This window comes from Bombus huntii, chromosome 18, assembly GCF_024542735.1.
Source record: "Bombus huntii isolate Logan2020A chromosome 18, iyBomHunt1.1, whole genome shotgun sequence".
Lineage (NCBI taxonomy): Eukaryota > Metazoa > Arthropoda > Insecta > Hymenoptera > Apidae > Bombus > Bombus huntii.
This window is the reverse complement of record NC_066255.1, coordinates 5094508-5112117: the sequence shown is the minus strand read 5'-3', so window position 1 is coordinate 5112117 and position 17610 is coordinate 5094508. Positions and strand designations below refer to the sequence as shown.

Here is a 17610-nt window from a genome sequence, read left to right as displayed (position 1 = left end):
TTCAAAGATTATTTTGTTATTATATATTTTTACTATAATCTGTTAACAAATTATGTACAGATATACAATATATGTGTACAGGGTGTATAAAAGGTGAGAATAAAAACCACCGTAGAGCGATTCTATACCTCTGTATCGGTGAAGATGTGTAAAAAACTGTATGTACAAAATTTTGTACCTTCAGCATGATTTACAATGTCAAGATTTTTTAAATGCAACGTATTCTACTGGTCACTAGGAACAAAAGTCTCAAAGGAACCATAGATCGCAAATGACCGTATCTCATGAAAAACGTGTTAAAGTTTCAATGATTCCTAAACTTCATTCACAATGTGTTTCCATTTATATTTACATTTAATGGGAATGTAGCGTGCTATTTCCGTGGTAACAGGAAATTACAGAATAGTTTGTAAAATATATCAGAATATAGGAATAACGAATGGAACACAGAAGAGTGATTCTCAGCGTCTATGTTAACAATTTCGTACACAAGAATTAATATTAATATTATATATTAATATATATTATTATATTATATTATATATTAACCTGTTTTTCTTATATTAGTATTACATTATATAATATATAACATTATATATTATATATTTTTATTAATATACAATATAATATTAATATAAGAAGAACAGGTTGATTATCGCTTTTACTTGTGGTTATCCACTGTTGGACGTATATAAAATAAATCACATGACGATGCGACGAATATTAAGATTACAAAAATACATTATAAAATTCGCCGTGTTCAAGCACTCTAACCAAATGACTATGCTCTCGACGAAGTTTATATCGTTGGATGCTGCATAAATTGTAACGCGTTCCACACTTCTTAAATCGTATATTATTTACGGATAGCAAAAGCAATTTCTGTTGTAATATCCTCAATCGACAAAATGTCAGGATTTGAGCTTACAGAAATCCATATGCAATGGTTGAAAGACTCACCATAAGCTTATGGTGAGGAGTTATTGGAAATCATATTATTGGCTCTAACTTTTTCTCTATATCGATAGGAAGATTCTTACGCTCACATTTCCTAAACGTATTACGTGAAATTATACCACGGTAGAGTCGTCACTTTGTCTATTTTATGCGCGATGGTATTTCGTCTCATAGCAATGTTATAATTTGAACAGATAACATCAGTTAAATAACTACATCTGATTGAATGTAGTTCCTACCATAAAAAGTCAATACGTAATGGTGAGAAGAAATTTAATGAAAATGTAGAAATGCGACGTTAAATGTTTAAATATACAGAAAGAGAAAAGGAAGAAAAGCAGAAAGAAAGGAAAGGAAGCTATGCGATATATTAGGTCGTCCGAAAAGTTTCTTTCGTTTTAGAAGGAAATAATGGATGCACGACATTTTCCGTTTTATATTATTTTATCGAAGTACGTACGATATATTTTGTTTTATCAAGATAAAAATCACAACGTCTGACAGATTAGGTTTTATGTTTTCATAAAGATGCGTCGTTATAGAAGACGTGTTTATAAAAGAAAGACACTTTCCGCACAACCTAATACAGTAATGCTATTTTTATAAATGCTATTTTTCTTCCATTCGATTGCAGAATGTAAATATGTTGTAAACAAATCCAGTTTAAACATTATTAAAACTGTAATATTTTTACGACTCATGTTCCTTTGAGATTTTGGTTACTCCTGATGAGTAGAAACATGGCAATAAAAAATCATGTTCAAGATCGATCTTACACGAAATTTCTTTTTACAAATCTCCTCTGACCCACAGGTGATTTTTACATTTACTTTTTATACACCTTGTATATATTATACAGGGTGGTTGGTAACTGGTGGTACAAGCGGAAAGGGGGTGATTCTAGGCGAAAAAAGAAGTCGAAAATATAGAATACAAATTTTTCTTTCGAGGCTTTGTTTTCGAGAAAATCGACTTTGAATTTTCGCTCGGTACGCGTGCACTTTATCGCGTCTCGTTATAACGGATCTCACTGTAGATCGTTGTCTCGATGGAAAAATTAAAAAAAAGATACAAAAAAAATTTTTTATTCTATATTTTCGACTTCTTTTTTCGCGTAGAAACACCCCCTTTCCGCTTGTATCGCCAGTTACCAACCACCCTGTATATTTCTTTCTTACTTTTTCTCATAGAATATGCTGTTACCGTTTGACAAGCAAAATCTGAGACAACTTGTACGTTAAAAAGACTAAAAAGACTCCGCTGACCTCACTGAAGAAATAAAATAGTCAAACTCGAAGATTGTATTCCGCTGGGGTTAGCCATCCACATGTTATTTAGCAATTCAGTTAGAAAAATTTATCAAATGTCAAGCTGGACAAATTGTTAAGTACAAATTAAATAACAAAAAAAAGGACTTGTACGTTACAACACATTATCGTACACGTAAGATGGAATTACGTTTTATATGTATTTTAGTATACGTGCAACTATCACTGTAGACAATAGAACGACAAAGATTTATAGCTGGTATTACGCACAGCGGATCTTTGGGTCTATAAATCACCGATATCGTAAAATTTGCTGATTGTAAGTAGCAATAGTATTTTTGAATAACAATACGTTTATTGATATATCTTCCAAATATATTTATTTTATTTTTTTCGAACGATTCAATAGTTAATTAAAGCAAAGGCAATGTTTTGATAAACAAAATTTATTTTAAAAATTATTCTGGAGAATATAATTCAGAAAACTAATAAAATCGTAAATGAATTCATTTTGCATTTGTTACTTGTCTTTTTGAGGCTCGAGTACTTTTCATTTTTAACTAAAGCAATTAAAATTAAAATATATTCAAATCGTGTATTTTCTTCAAATTTCGTAATAACAAGATTTTGTAACATAATTCTGATAGTTTACAAATTAAAATCATTTTCGAATTCATACTTTGCTTATTATCTGTATGCTTTAGCGAAAGAGGAGGAAATTTTCTGTCGATGGAAACAAAATGTACCGCGTAAGCAATTACTCGCAACTAGTTTGATCATTGATAAAAGTAATTATCGTTGAATTACTTATTATACAATTTTTAAAAATATCTCTGCTTTAAACCAATCATTACATTCACGTATGAAATTATAACGAAACGATCGGTTACACGAATCGGTTTGTTGCTGAAATTCTCTCACTTTTTTAATAACCTCGAAATAGATAAACTGTATCGATTATGCATTCATCCTTAGTAATAAGTGACAATAGTATGAAAGTAAAAATGGTAGTAAATTTGTGAAAGATTAGAGTTTATAATATTCAAGCAATCACTTAGTTGCCAACTCAATATATTGCAATATGAAGACTTGTTGCAGACTTGTAATCGAGAACATAAAATGCGTTCGTGCACTTGTTAAATCGGTTAACTTCGCAAAATAAAAAGTAGACAAAATTGATGTGGTTATATTTATTGTCTTTTAAAATTGCTTCTATAATATGTACGTCGGAGATGAAAGGACATCGGGGCCTTTCTTTTGGAATTTTTGGGAAGATCCCCAATACTTTAGTCTAGACTATTTATTATAGCTGTACTTAAATAATAAAACTTAGAGGTAGTTGTTATGATTCAATCCGATTATGTTTGCCCGAGATTTGTGACGGTGGGCTTGAGCTCGAAGTGACACAGCTGGTCGCTGAACGTAGCCACGGTCACGGGATGAACGCTTTTACCTAACAGAGAAGTGCCAATATCGTGGGACACACGTTGTATTAACAATTAAACCCCGGGCAGGAGCAATGTTAGCTCTACGCGGGTCTGCCTAGCAACGGCTGCTGCAATTTTGTTGGTATCCCCGGCCAATATGCAACGAATAAACGCGATCGTAGGGAGAGGAGAGTTTCCATCAGTCTTTTATTCTTGCGATCACCTTGGAGAGCTTTCGCATCGTCTTTACGTGCAGTATTATACCGAGCGTCACAGCAAACGTTACTTTGTGCTTCAACATATATTCTACGTTTAACAAAGAGTTACGCCGTTGACCGTGGATTCGTTATTGAACCTAAGAACATTGTCATTAACATCTCGAGTGTTTAATCACCACGGTTATTTGTCAAACTTTGTAAAAATCAATATTTATACCAGTAAATATAATCTCTATTGTACAACAACGATGGCTAGTCCGAATGAAAATTTGTTACACGCCTCTAAACTTAATGCCAACCCGACATGTATATAATACATAATATAAATATACATAATGTATATTTATGTACATAATATAAACTTAAATAAACATTGTTGAATGTATTATTATAAATGTAATTTTTATCTAGCGACCTGCAAAATGTATGAATAGTATGCTGGGAATAATCGTTAATATTATTATAACTTTCGCATAATTAAGGGAGTTAATCGACTTGGCTAGTGAAAATAAAAAGAAAATGCTTAATACCATCAAATTCATATTTAAACAAAATTTTATTACATAAAACTATTATTACTAGTGTGTGTAGATTTTAATGTTATTATCATCGAGATAAATAGTGTCCTTTTTGTTAGATCTATCCAAGCATTCATCATCATGATTTATACTGAAATCTTTTTAATAACTGAGTTTAATAGGAGGAATTTATTTCAACAGGTTTAACACATATCTCTTTTTGTCACAAATCTACTACTCTGCCGTAGGATATTGTACAGGTTGGTCCACATTTTCCAGAACTACTGGATCTATCTGTTACCAACTTAGCTATTAATGACATTGAACTCTGCATCTTTGTTAAAATCATATTTGAATCTTGTGATGTTGCGTTTTGACCTTTCTAACTTTATCCAATACATTTTAAGCCAATTTACTGCTAATCCTGCAACTTTAACCTTTCCTTTACTGATTCAATTTTCTGATGGCTTTGTACAAAAAAAATCCTTCTGAGTTGTTCGAACCACATGAAACGCTATTTTTTTTTTACTGGTTTTGAGCAGTTTTTTAGATATCAATGTTTATAATATGGTCGGAAAAACAATGAAACATGCATGGCTAAAGACAAATTGTGCTATACATAGATACAGCTCACCTCTAGCGTTGATTTTTGACTGCAAGGTGTTAATTGTATCTTTTTTTAAATGTTACTTTTTGTTATGACAGAATATGACAACTAGTTTGTTTATTGTCTAATATGTACAATTGTATTAAAAAATTACGCAGATAAATTTTCATAAGTATTGAAATGACATTATTACAACAATTTGAGGGATGGATTCTGGGTTACATAAAGAGTCATCTTCCCTCTGTTCAGAGGGTACCGATCAAAAGTTCTATAAAGATAAAATTAATTGGATCTGCCATCCAACTCCTTGTCGATTGATAGTTGGCCGTATTCCGCTGGATCGGGTTGGCTCGGTAGTAAGGTGAGCCGCTTGAAGCCTCGATCCAGGATGCTCGTTGCCGTCTGACTGTGATCGTCCGGATGATGCCGCCGTCGCCAGGTTGAACTTGATGACACGGTCGAAGGGCCGTTGCGTTGAGGACACATTGTCTACCTCGTAGTCTGGATCGTCGTCGTCCCTGTCGTTGCCAAGAAAATTCCAGTTGAAATCCACGACCCAGGAAGTGTTGACCCACCTTGGTACTGGTACTGTTGTCGAACAGCTCAGCCCAGGTAGTGTAGTTGAATAGCTGAGCCCAGGAAGTGTCGTGGAACATCGTCAATTTCATAAAAGCAAATGGGATCCATATGAAGATCCGTCGTGGAGAAGTGAAGGATGTGTACGGTTGATTGGGAGACAGGGTTCCGTCCGCTGATCCATCCGAATCGCGTTTTCTTGGTGATGATCCTTAATGGTTGCACTAGCTTGGCCCGTGGACTTTTCTTTGTCTCGTTAGAGCAGAGTCTCTTGGCCCAATTATCCGCGGAAGACGAAATCAGAGGCATCTTATCTGTCGTTTGTTCAGATTCCTTCAATTCGATTGGATACAGTAGATTAGAATCTACAGCTGCTAGCGTTTGTAGCCATTCTGGTTCATTGTGTCGATATTTATCTGGTGCTGGATTGTTCCGACGTAGTCTTCTTGATATCATCGCCGCTTTGCGTGCGATAGCGTCCGCTGGTTCCGCGTAAAACTGATTGTTCCGACTAGACTCTGCTTTCACGCGCCAGTTGCGCTTTAAATTGGCCAAGTGTCACCTTGGACCATTGAAGGTGTTACCATGCTGGGACTGTGCAAGGAATGCGTTGGTTCGTTCTTCCTGGCGAGTTCATCGGTGGATCTGGTAGGCCAGGTTTCCACCTGGTTTCATTGCTCGGGAGGGTTCCAAATTTCTTCGTAGTCTGATAGTTGATCTCCCGAAAGAAATACAGATAGTGTGACTCCGAAATATCAGATCCTTGATCGTGTTGTGAGTTCGTTCGAGCTTCTCGTTCTCGTCTTTCTCTCGTCTTGCTTGTGCTGGGTGTCATTGTTGGTGAAGGAACGTTGGGCGTTGTGGCGTCCGTGATTGGAACTTGGTTCGATATTGGAGAATGTGCTGACTTTGCTGGAGGCGCGGGCAACTTCAGGGAGAAGTTTAAGATCAGAGACTTGTTTATGGCTCTCTGTGGACTCAGTAGAGAAGCGTTGAGATTCGATGGAATGATCTGTAAATTACTGATACTATTTGAGTGATTCGTCACGGCAATCACGTCAATAGCAATAATCATAAGGAACATCTCGACTTGAATATATTTTATGACAAGTAAGGGCCCTAACTATATTTGCACAGCTAGTGACCGCCTCGACCGAGGGATGGATTCTGGGTTACATAAAGGGTCACCGGACGTATCACAACCAATTCAAAAAAATATTAATCATGTTCTTTAACGTAAGTTTGCTTTGTTGAATGCCCCTTTGACAACAATTCTAAGCAAAAGTAACTAAATAGAAATTTTTAGTAAAAGTAAGTTTGACATAAAGGAGTTTATTTTATTTGATAGATCGTATTACGACATATTTCTATTTGGTTGACCTAATTAAATAATCGTAGCTATGCTATAAATAAGTATAATTAATAATTGAAGAAAGAGACTATCGGAGCAGAAAGCACTAATTCAAACTCTGTTCATCACTTCCTGCAGTTCCCATTATTTGCTTCAAGATACCGCATCAGAGAATAAAGTGTGCAACACATGATATTAAATATAGTAATTTCTTATCATAAAGCAACCGAGTCGCGATAACAGTTAATGTATGCATTTCAAATGCGCAAGGTATTTCACAATTGCTTGTCATGATGTAGATCTTATTATCTTCGATTTTAAAAATACGTGTACTTCTGCTTTTGCAAACTAGTATACATTATCTTATCTTACTTTCTATTTCTTATCGTGAAAATTCAAATATGTCTCTTCTATCTTTTTATTAATGTTTATTTATACTAATTTCCATATTTGCATGATCTGACATAAAACATATTTATTGAAATAAACAAAATCGATTGATAAATAGAGGAAGAATGTTATTATTATAGTGAAATAAAATAATAGACTAAATGAAACTGATATTATTAATAATTAAATAAGACGATGGCCAAAAATTATGTTTATTATTTTTTAAAATTGATGTTATTTAAAATATATTTATTATGTAAATTAGCTTATTATTTCTGTAAATTAACTATGGTTTATCTTTAGTATAATTATATAAATTTAATAATTTGTGATAAACATCCTATCAAGAAATTAGCAATCTTTATAAATATATCACAGAATGTTATTAACAATGTTTTGATACTATTGTTTATTTGATATTTAAGACGTTCGTTATGTTCGAAGATTGTATTTTGGCATAAGAAATACCATATGTTGGAAATATTACTGGTATAAAGCATAAAGAAAAAAGTCACGGTTATAGGTGACAACAAAATGTTATGTAAACTATTTACAATTAGATTGCCTTAACGATGGAAATTGGTAGAATATTTTGCGAAATGTAACGTAAATTTAGTACGATCTATTATTGCATGTGGATGCATCAAATTTTCTATTGTACAGGGTATTTCACTTAACTTGATCATTTTAAATATTTGTCTTATTTCCTATGACAGGAAAAAATATTGAAGAAAGAGAATATTCGGTTCGAAGGGACAAGTGTAGCGATAGGCAAAAAAAATTTCTCAAGGTCACTTTTTTTTCGAGATTTCGAGGTCATCGAAGTATTTTTAAAAAGCTACATATTTTCATTGCAACGATTTTATAGCTCATAAGAAAATAAATTCAACGGTGTGCAATATGTTGACCTTGAGAAAATTTTTTTGTCTATCATCACATTTGCACTTTCGAACCTAATATTCTCTTCCTCTGATATTTCTCTCTATCATAAAAAATAACCGAAAAATTTAAGACGATCAAGTTAGGTTAAGTACCCTATATATTCCATATTTCCCTTTCTTTACTTTTTCTTTCTTTTTCTCCTCGATATTTCCACCAGGTTACTCCTTAAAATACGTGTTGACTTTGTACGGTAAAAACCATATTCAATCGGAAGTTGTAATTGTTCAACGGATGTAATTTGTTTACTTGAACTGTAAACAATTCCTTCTTTCACAGAAAAAGATTCACTGACCTCAAATCTCATGAACAAAGAGGATGCATGTGAAGAGCAAGTCTGCATTCTGCCCACGGTGACCAGTTCAAAAATTACGTTCAAAAATTGGCGGAGCGGCTCGTGATATACAGGGTGGTTGGTAACTGGTGGTACAAGCGGGAAGGGGATGATCCTACGCGAAAAAAGAAGTCGAAAATATGGAATAACAATTTTTCGTTTAAGGCTTTGTTTTCGAGAAACTCGACTTTGAATTTTCGCTCGGTACGCGTGCACTTTATCGCGTCTCGTTATAACGAATCTCATCGTAGATCGTTGCCTCAATGGAAAAATTAAAAAAAAAATTTTCATTCTATATTTTAGACTTCTTTCCCCCCCCCCCCCCCTTTCCGCTTGTACCACCAGTTACCAACCACCCTGTATAGTAATTTCATGTAGTTCGCTTAGGAGATTGAAGCGTAGAAGTTGCAAACATGTTGTACTTTTTATCTGCAATGACAAATTAACAAGACGAATAATGTAGTTCCTAATAATCCCAACCTTCATTGATTGTGAAGAGTGAAGAGACTAATTACGGGATCATAAAATGACAATTGGATGGCCCTGTGTCAAAAGAGAAACGTCCTGTAGGTCCAAAAGACCGTGACCAAATGACAGTGGGAAGGTGGGCGCTTCTGATCTACGGCCGGCGGCAGCTCCTGCAGAGGGTCCAAATCCTAAGATATAAAAACGCTCCCAAAATCAGCACGCGACATTGTATTGCAAGACTCTGAATCGTACACACTCTGTCATAATACTTTGAGCCGTTATTCTGTTGGATTCAATAAACTTTATTATCATATCTAAAACTCCGAATTTATTTGCTGATTTGTGAACGTTCGAACTACGATGCGAACCAATCACTAGTGACCAGTTAATTTAGTGATTTCTTGCATCTCCTACGTGACAACGTCAAAGGAAAAATTAAAACAAATATTATTAGAAGAATGTAAGTGTATCATGCAAAATTATTTAACAGAATTATAACATACATGCCAAATCGATTACAACATGTAATAAAACAAAGGTTATCCAAGAAGGTATTGACATTTAAAAAATTCATATAATATATGTGTTTTATTATGTAAAATCATTGTAGAAAATTAAATGTCCAAATATTTTTGCAAAATAATACATTTAGTACATACATACAGAACGAATAATATGAATACATTTCCTAATATGTTGTTTGTTACGCCACAAATTATTTGGTTTAAGTAAATAAAATTTGCGTTATCGTCAAGAAAAATACATGCTTTATTACAATAAAAAACAAAAAGTACATTAATTTGTAATCTGTAATTTCTTGTTGCTTCGTAAATAGCACACTATTTTCTCATTAAATGTGAATATAAATGTATAAATGTGATGAATAAATTCAATTTCAGAAGAATTAAAATTTCAACGTTTTTTTCTAAAGAAACAGTTGAGTTGCAACATATGATTCTTTTGACACTTTTCATCTTCGTAATGAGAAGAATACGATGCAATAAAAAAGAATTGTCCTTGAAAATCAATTTTGCACAAAATTTTGTTTACAAATCTTCACCGATTTAGAGGTGTAAAATCACTCTATTGTGGTTTTTACACTTACTTTTTCTACACCCTGTACATACTTCCCTCGTTACCTGTTCTGGTGTTATAATCCCCCCCCCCCTCCCCCAACTATCATTACTTCTTCGCCTATCTCTTCCTGCTCAGTCCGGCGTTAACCTATGATAATAATTTGTGATGAATACCCTATACACAGTGTTTATGTGAATAGCTGAAATGTAAATATTTCCATTATCCCATTTATTTTGTATTTGTTAGGCGTCTTCAATGTTATTTGAACATCAATTTCCTTTCAATTCTATTCTCACTTTTCTGATTTCCATTTTTCTGATCTTAAAAACATATTCTACTATCGTCTAGCATAAAATGGAGAATATTTTGAAAATCTTTTATGAAGATTGTGAGAAATTATTGTGATTCTTTATGTAATAAAAAAGTAATGTAAAAAGGTGGAATTGTTATTTATTCTAGAAAAATTAAAGTAGTTTGGTTTGTATCACTTAATTTTCTATCCTCTACTTTGGAAATAGTAAAAAGGAAATAAATTTTTATTTTAATTAAATATCTTTTTAAGATGAAATCTATAAAAGATGGTCTGATAAAAAATATCCCATATAAAAGTATTTCCTTCTTTTCCCGTAAAATGAGAATCCGAAGAAAAAAAAATATAATTTCCATTTAAAAAGAGGTAGTTAAAAAAGAAGTTGATCTAACAAATAAAATTTACTCTTCGAAATCATGGAACTTTCATGTATCGTAACTTAAGACTTGAAATTATCTGGTAAGTACATTCGAATTAATACATACCGTATGCATATGGTATATTCCGGTACTATCGATGGTTACTTTTACTGTTACGTAATCATAATTTATGAGCTGGTCTAGTCGTAATTGAGCTAATATAAAAAATTTGCTAATGGATGTAATTTCCCTCTGTCGCAACCTGCGTATATGGCGAAACATACAATTTTCTTTTTAACATTCTTCGAGCACGAACATGACCGTATGTAGATACGAATAGAGTCAGAGTTGGGCAAAATGTAGAGAATAAATATTTGAAATCCTATTTTAAATAATAGGATTACAGATCAAATAAAGCGGTATCAAATTTAAATAAAATAGTACTTTACATGAAGTGAAACAGAAAATAAAATATTTTTCTTTTGATAACCTTGTCACGGACGGAGATTATCTGGCCTCCTACTGCACTTCTTGAATTTTATGAAACGGAAACAGAAACGCCTTTATTTTCAAACATTTATCTATACAATGAGACACAATTGCGGTTACGCTAGAATAACAGTTTTGAATAATTCTGATGAACATCTGGAAGCTATTGTCCTTGGAAATTTTAAAGGATTATATTTTCCATATACGTCAAATAAACTCTTTGATCCACTCCCACCTGAATTTTGGTAATTCCACCTTTCGAAAAATTACGCTCCTCGGATAGAACGTTATGAAAAGTGTCACCGGGTTGCTTCGCATCGCGTTCATTAAGAGCTAGTATAGTGAGATCGGACTAAAGCTTTCTTTCTATTAATGTTGACCCTGCAGAATCCGCAAGATAACCTAAATTCTGCCCTTAGTCGCAGAAAAGTCCCAATGCGTCGAAACCATGTGCCGAAAAAAGGAAGGTAACACATAATCACACTCATTTATTCGCAACTTACACACATTTGTAACTATCATTTGATTACAATACACATATCTATGTTTCTGCATCAATTCGAGTATAATTATTTAAACTCTAACATTCAAGCCGCAATCCTATATAACATAGTTGAATGTATCCACACGATACGACTTTGGCGTTCGAATTGCGTCGATTTTTATCAGATGATTTTGCATCAGGTTCGTTTGCATCTTGCAGCTTCCTGATTTCTCATTAGATTCGTCTGCACTTTTTCCGAACTCCTAACAGTTCTCCGGCTTCGTGTCGGGTTTGTTTGTCCTATTTTCCAATCTGGCAGCTTTTCGATTTTATATCGAGATCGCTTGTGCTCTCCGCTTCGCTTTGTGTCCGCAAATGATTCCATTCTAAAGGCTTCCTAATTACTCATCAGCTTTGTCCTCGCGAACAATAATCCTAGTGGCTCCCTGACGCGGCGTCAGGTTTGACCGTATATCGTATACCTGCTAACACTGCTGGCACGCGACCATTGAAAATGCTGTGTTTGTTTAGTATTGTGTTGGTAGGTCGGTTGGCTTGTCGGCTTTAAGATGCGATATGCAGTTAGGACGTAGCGTAACCTTACTTAATGTATTTGCCTTTCACGCTGATCAAAGCTCAGGCTCGTAAGAATCTGAAGCGTAAAATAAAATATTTAAACTTTGAATTTAGATATTAAAGTATTAATGTATTTTTTGACAATGAAAATAAACTGAGCATAGAGACAATGTCAAAGCACAAAAAAATCTTTACTTTAAGTATTAATCAATACTTAATCATTCGCATAGGTTATAAATTGCATCATTCAAAGTTTTCATTACACAGGTTCGTTACTTTGTGGATAAAAAATTAATTTAACGAAACAGTTTTTCAACTGCAGCAGGCCACGTTGTATTATGTATGCCTTAAAAATAATTTCTTTATATGTTTCTATTAATTTGTTAATACTGTAAATTCACGATTCATTATCGTCACTAGGTTTTTCTATAATGGAAAGTATTTATGTTTCATATGTAACAGGAAATATTTCATATTTATGTTGATGGTTATAATGAAATATACTATATCAATATAGGATCATAAATATGCTTCATCAAAAGGATTATAATAAAAATATGAAATAGCATCAAATTGCTATATTTCGATAGAGCACATAGACGGATTGGTGACTCATTTGCTTTAATAATATAATTTATTTTAATAATACTATGCAAGTACGATACACAATAATAATACTTTACTAATAATATTCATTTTAATACCACTTCAAAGTGTTGCTTATTTTTATTTTTGTAAGTTACGAATAGGATTGACTTTCTTTCATTTTATTATGAAAGATATTTTATATACTTATTTTGATTTCTATTATGTAATAAATCTGATATTTTTCATTCAAAGTTTTCCGGCAAAGAATTCAGTGATGCGACGTTTGAAGACCAAATGAATTAATTTTGGAGACCAGATAATTGATTCCTAATCATTAATCATCAGCAACATCGCCACCTGATGTTTTGATAAAGGAAAGGGTATCAAATACTAAAATGTTAAGAAACTTTGTATATTAATAAAGATATTGTAAATAGATTAATATATTTTTAGGAATAATATCTGATTAAAAGATATAAAATATCTATTTACATATGCGCTGTCTCCATCTTCCCTCTCTCTTTCTCTTAAGTTGAAAGTAGCATCAGTTCAATGACACATTATGTAATATGGCATTGTATAATATATCATTAAAAATATATAATGATTAATTACTTTGTTCAAATTTAATTAATTAATTAATACTTTTACATTTAAATATTTCATAATTCTACGCGATACATATTCATTATTTTATTTTTTGTTCTACTCATTTCGTTTTATTTTTTATTTTTATTTTTATTTTATTGTATTTTATAATTATACATATTGTATATGACAATATATGAAAATGAAATACAATTAAAAAAATTATAGCTTTTGTTTACAGGTATGTTAAAAATATTAAATATGAAACTATGAGAAAAAAATAATGACTTAAATATAAATATTAAATACAACATACATCTCGATAGTAATTGAAGTTCTATTTATCAGAAAAAAGTAATAAAGATATATTATCAAGGAAACTTTTTTTAAATAAATAGCTAATATAAACATAATGTTAAAAGTGAAGATATTGATATATAATTTCTAAGAAAAGTGACATTCTATCATATTAATTACACACACACAGATTTCATATGTTTATATTTTATAAATCGCAAGCCTTCTGTTTTTTTATTTTTTGTCTTATAAAACTACTCAGTTCTATATATAACCATAACCTAATTATAGTGCATATATATATTTAATTATAAGCATGTATATAGTTTATTTGTTTATATGTATATAGTTTAGATTTTGCTTTTAATGATTTTAATATCTTAACTAAATAATTTCTTTGATCGCTATTGTTTTCCCAACTTTTTGATGCATATCGCAAAATTCATGAAGAGGTACATAGAATGTTCGTTATACGCAGTACCGGCCCTGCATTCGAATGACATATATTTATGTACAATGTACATTTTTATATTGCAAACTAGTCTCACTGACTACACAACTTTCTGTGATTTCATCAGAAATGTCTGTCGCTCAGCAGCAACATAATATAAACAAAATATCTTTTACTCGGCACAGAAATTAAATTGAATGTTGCATCTCCTTATTCGATTTAACAATTGTGTACGGTAATAAATATCAAAGCCCCAGTTGCCTTCTATAAGGCATAAACTAAATCAACTGCATAACGAAATTATCGAGTTACCAAATACAATTTATTTTTATTATTTTATTTATTAATTATCAAATACAATTACTAAATAGTCGCAGACGTTCCATTAAATTAATGTACAAATATGATACTAAAACTTTGATAAAACTGTCTTCCAATTTGTCATAAGATATAATTTTATATTATGCTATATTAGAAATAATTCTTGATACATAATTCTGTATCTATAAATTTCTACAAGTTATATATACTGTAGTGTTTTACAGTTATATTATACACCTATATGCTGTTTTGTATAATAATCTTGATATTTTATATATTTGCAATAATTTTATTTTGACAGAAGAATCAAGAGAAAAAGAGAATTTGTGTCTGAAATAATTGTGACATGAGACTAATTTTGAAGGATATTGTTTTGGCATAATAATACTTTTTAATTTCACAAAAATTATTAGAAGTATTAAAATATAGTGCAATATTTAATATATTAAATTAAAAAGTGAATTTTTCAATTTTTACTTTTTACATAATTTATATTGGTTGTATGTTATAGGTTATGTAGTAATTGGTTATGTAGTCATACTTAAGGTGTGATGTCTCATTCTTCATTGCCTCACGATGTTAGTAAGCATCAATTTTACTTGCAATACATAGATGGTAAACTAAATAAGTTTGCATGTTTATACGAAGTCATTAACCTTCTGTGTGTGAACTCTAATCATTGCAAACGTCATAATTTGGGTTTAATTCTTGCTTATGACTCTGATATCATGAATGAGATACATTTATCAAACAGAATTAAAAATAAGATAGAAAAGTTACTACAATATATGCGTATACTAACATAGAATAAATAAACTTTGTTCTCCTTTATATAGACTTGATAATTACGTACAAATCTAATGCATTTTGATGCCAATGTACAGAAATATATTATGTTTAATAATAATGTTTTCACTTTCTTTACTTTCTTTCATATTTTGTGAAAGTAAACTGTTTTTTCTAAAATTATACATAATTTATAGAAATCTTTAAACGATCTTAATAGTTAAGTTATTACTTATTAATAAATAACATAATCTTCATTTTAATATAAATTTGGCAAATTTTTTAATCAGCGAATCATATTTTTACTGCTATGATATTATTCATGTTTCCAGCAAACATAACAAGTTTATGATTTAACGATATTCTTGCATCATACCGTTTACTACACTTCACATATGAATTACTGAATGATTAATTAGGGCAGATATTTTTTTGTTATAACGAATAAAGATATCTACTACATTTTGGAAGAACACAAATAATTTTTTAGAATGTTATTACTTTAATTTATTTAACACGTCAAAACGACGGGGTTTTAAGGTTTCTATTTTTGCAATTACTAAAACCATGCTCGCATTTTTTACTTAATTGATGTTTTCATTGAAACAGAAATAAAATTATATGTACCTGTTTATTTTCATCATATCACTTGAATTATAAACATCCATTTATTCAATTAGAAAATTTAGGCATTTAAGCATTTAAGCTTTATTTCATTTTAATATTTTGATTGAATTATTTTATTAGAATATAAATATATATGCCTATATATGTACATTACAGATTAGTCATCCCAATGTTAGTAAATATTGATAGAAATACAAGTTATATGGGTTACAATCATGCTTCACATTTATTACAATCTCCTATTGTATTCATTAATATTCATTACTATTTTATCTTAACTAAATTGCACTGTACTATATAATTTATTAAAATATCTAATACATACTCCACAGTATCAATCAATTAAGTAGACTATCTAATGCAATTACTTAACACTAGCCATATTGATATGCTTATGTAGTATTGAATGCTCGTCATTTACACTTCAACCTTGACAGCGTTATTTTTAATGCAGACAAACTCGGCATACCCCATATGATTTCATCGGAAATGGATTTAACAAATTTACCATTTTATCAGTAACTTGATGAAGTTGCCTTTTTTTGTTGGCTTTTGAATCATCATGCTTGCATGCATGTTATGTTTCTAGTGAAGAAATGTGCGGATTGAATATACGTATCATGGGATGTATGTATATATGTGACATATAGTGGTATGCACATAACTCGTATCAACCTGACACTGATTTTATACTCGTCGTGATTTTATTTGATGCAGTTGCCCACGACCCCCACACTGGCAATGAACCAAAATCTAAATAAAACAAAGACAAGTGAATGGGTCCAAAAATTGACATAGGCTGTACCAAAGTTTACATAATATTTTATGAAAAAAATATTATCAAAAAAATATTTTTAAAAATATATAAGAATAAATGTAATATAAATATAATATAACGTCATATAATATTATACAATATTAATATTGTTATTATTATATAATATTATATTAATATTTTATTACATTATATTTATATTATACATATAACATAATATTTGTTATATAATAATATTTATATTATAATATTTATTAATTATAATACATTGCATAATAAATTGTAAATAATAATAAATTTGCAAATAAGTTGTAAATTATAAATGGCAAAATTATAATTAATTACAATATTTATATAATAAACAATATATTAATATATATGTAATATATGTAAAAATTTTTAGTTTTTAAATTTTGTTTCTGTTACTTTTAGGGTATAACAATATTTAATAATTAGATTATGGGCGTTTATGCAAGTTCATATATTTGTAAATATGACTAAAGAAATGGAATTTAAATAAAGATTTATTTCCCTGGCATTATAATGAATACTTTGGATATGTTTTATATATTTTTACATATTATGTGCATTCTATGCAGATATCTTCAAATTTTTCACAAATCAAAATCAGTAATCTATTAGAAACAGTTTCCAAGAAAATATTATCCGTGAAAATACGAGGTAACACAAATTTATCACTTTGTAATATTTTTTTGATAATTTAATAGCCTGCTCATATTGTTTACATATCATGCGTACTTTGGCATAATTTACTATCCTTGTCACATCGTGGTAGTTTTTACGCTCCAGTTTAATTAAAATTATAGAT

The 17610-nt window shown here is 30.8% G+C and overlaps 1 protein-coding gene across 4 annotated transcripts in view; it reads left to right on the top strand.

The window, feature by feature from the left end:
* LOC126875500 (uncharacterized) overlaps window positions 1–17610 on the top strand; it is a 555738-nt gene that overhangs the window by 221787 nt on the left and 316341 nt on the right. The gene's annotated exons all lie outside the window — the stretch shown is intronic.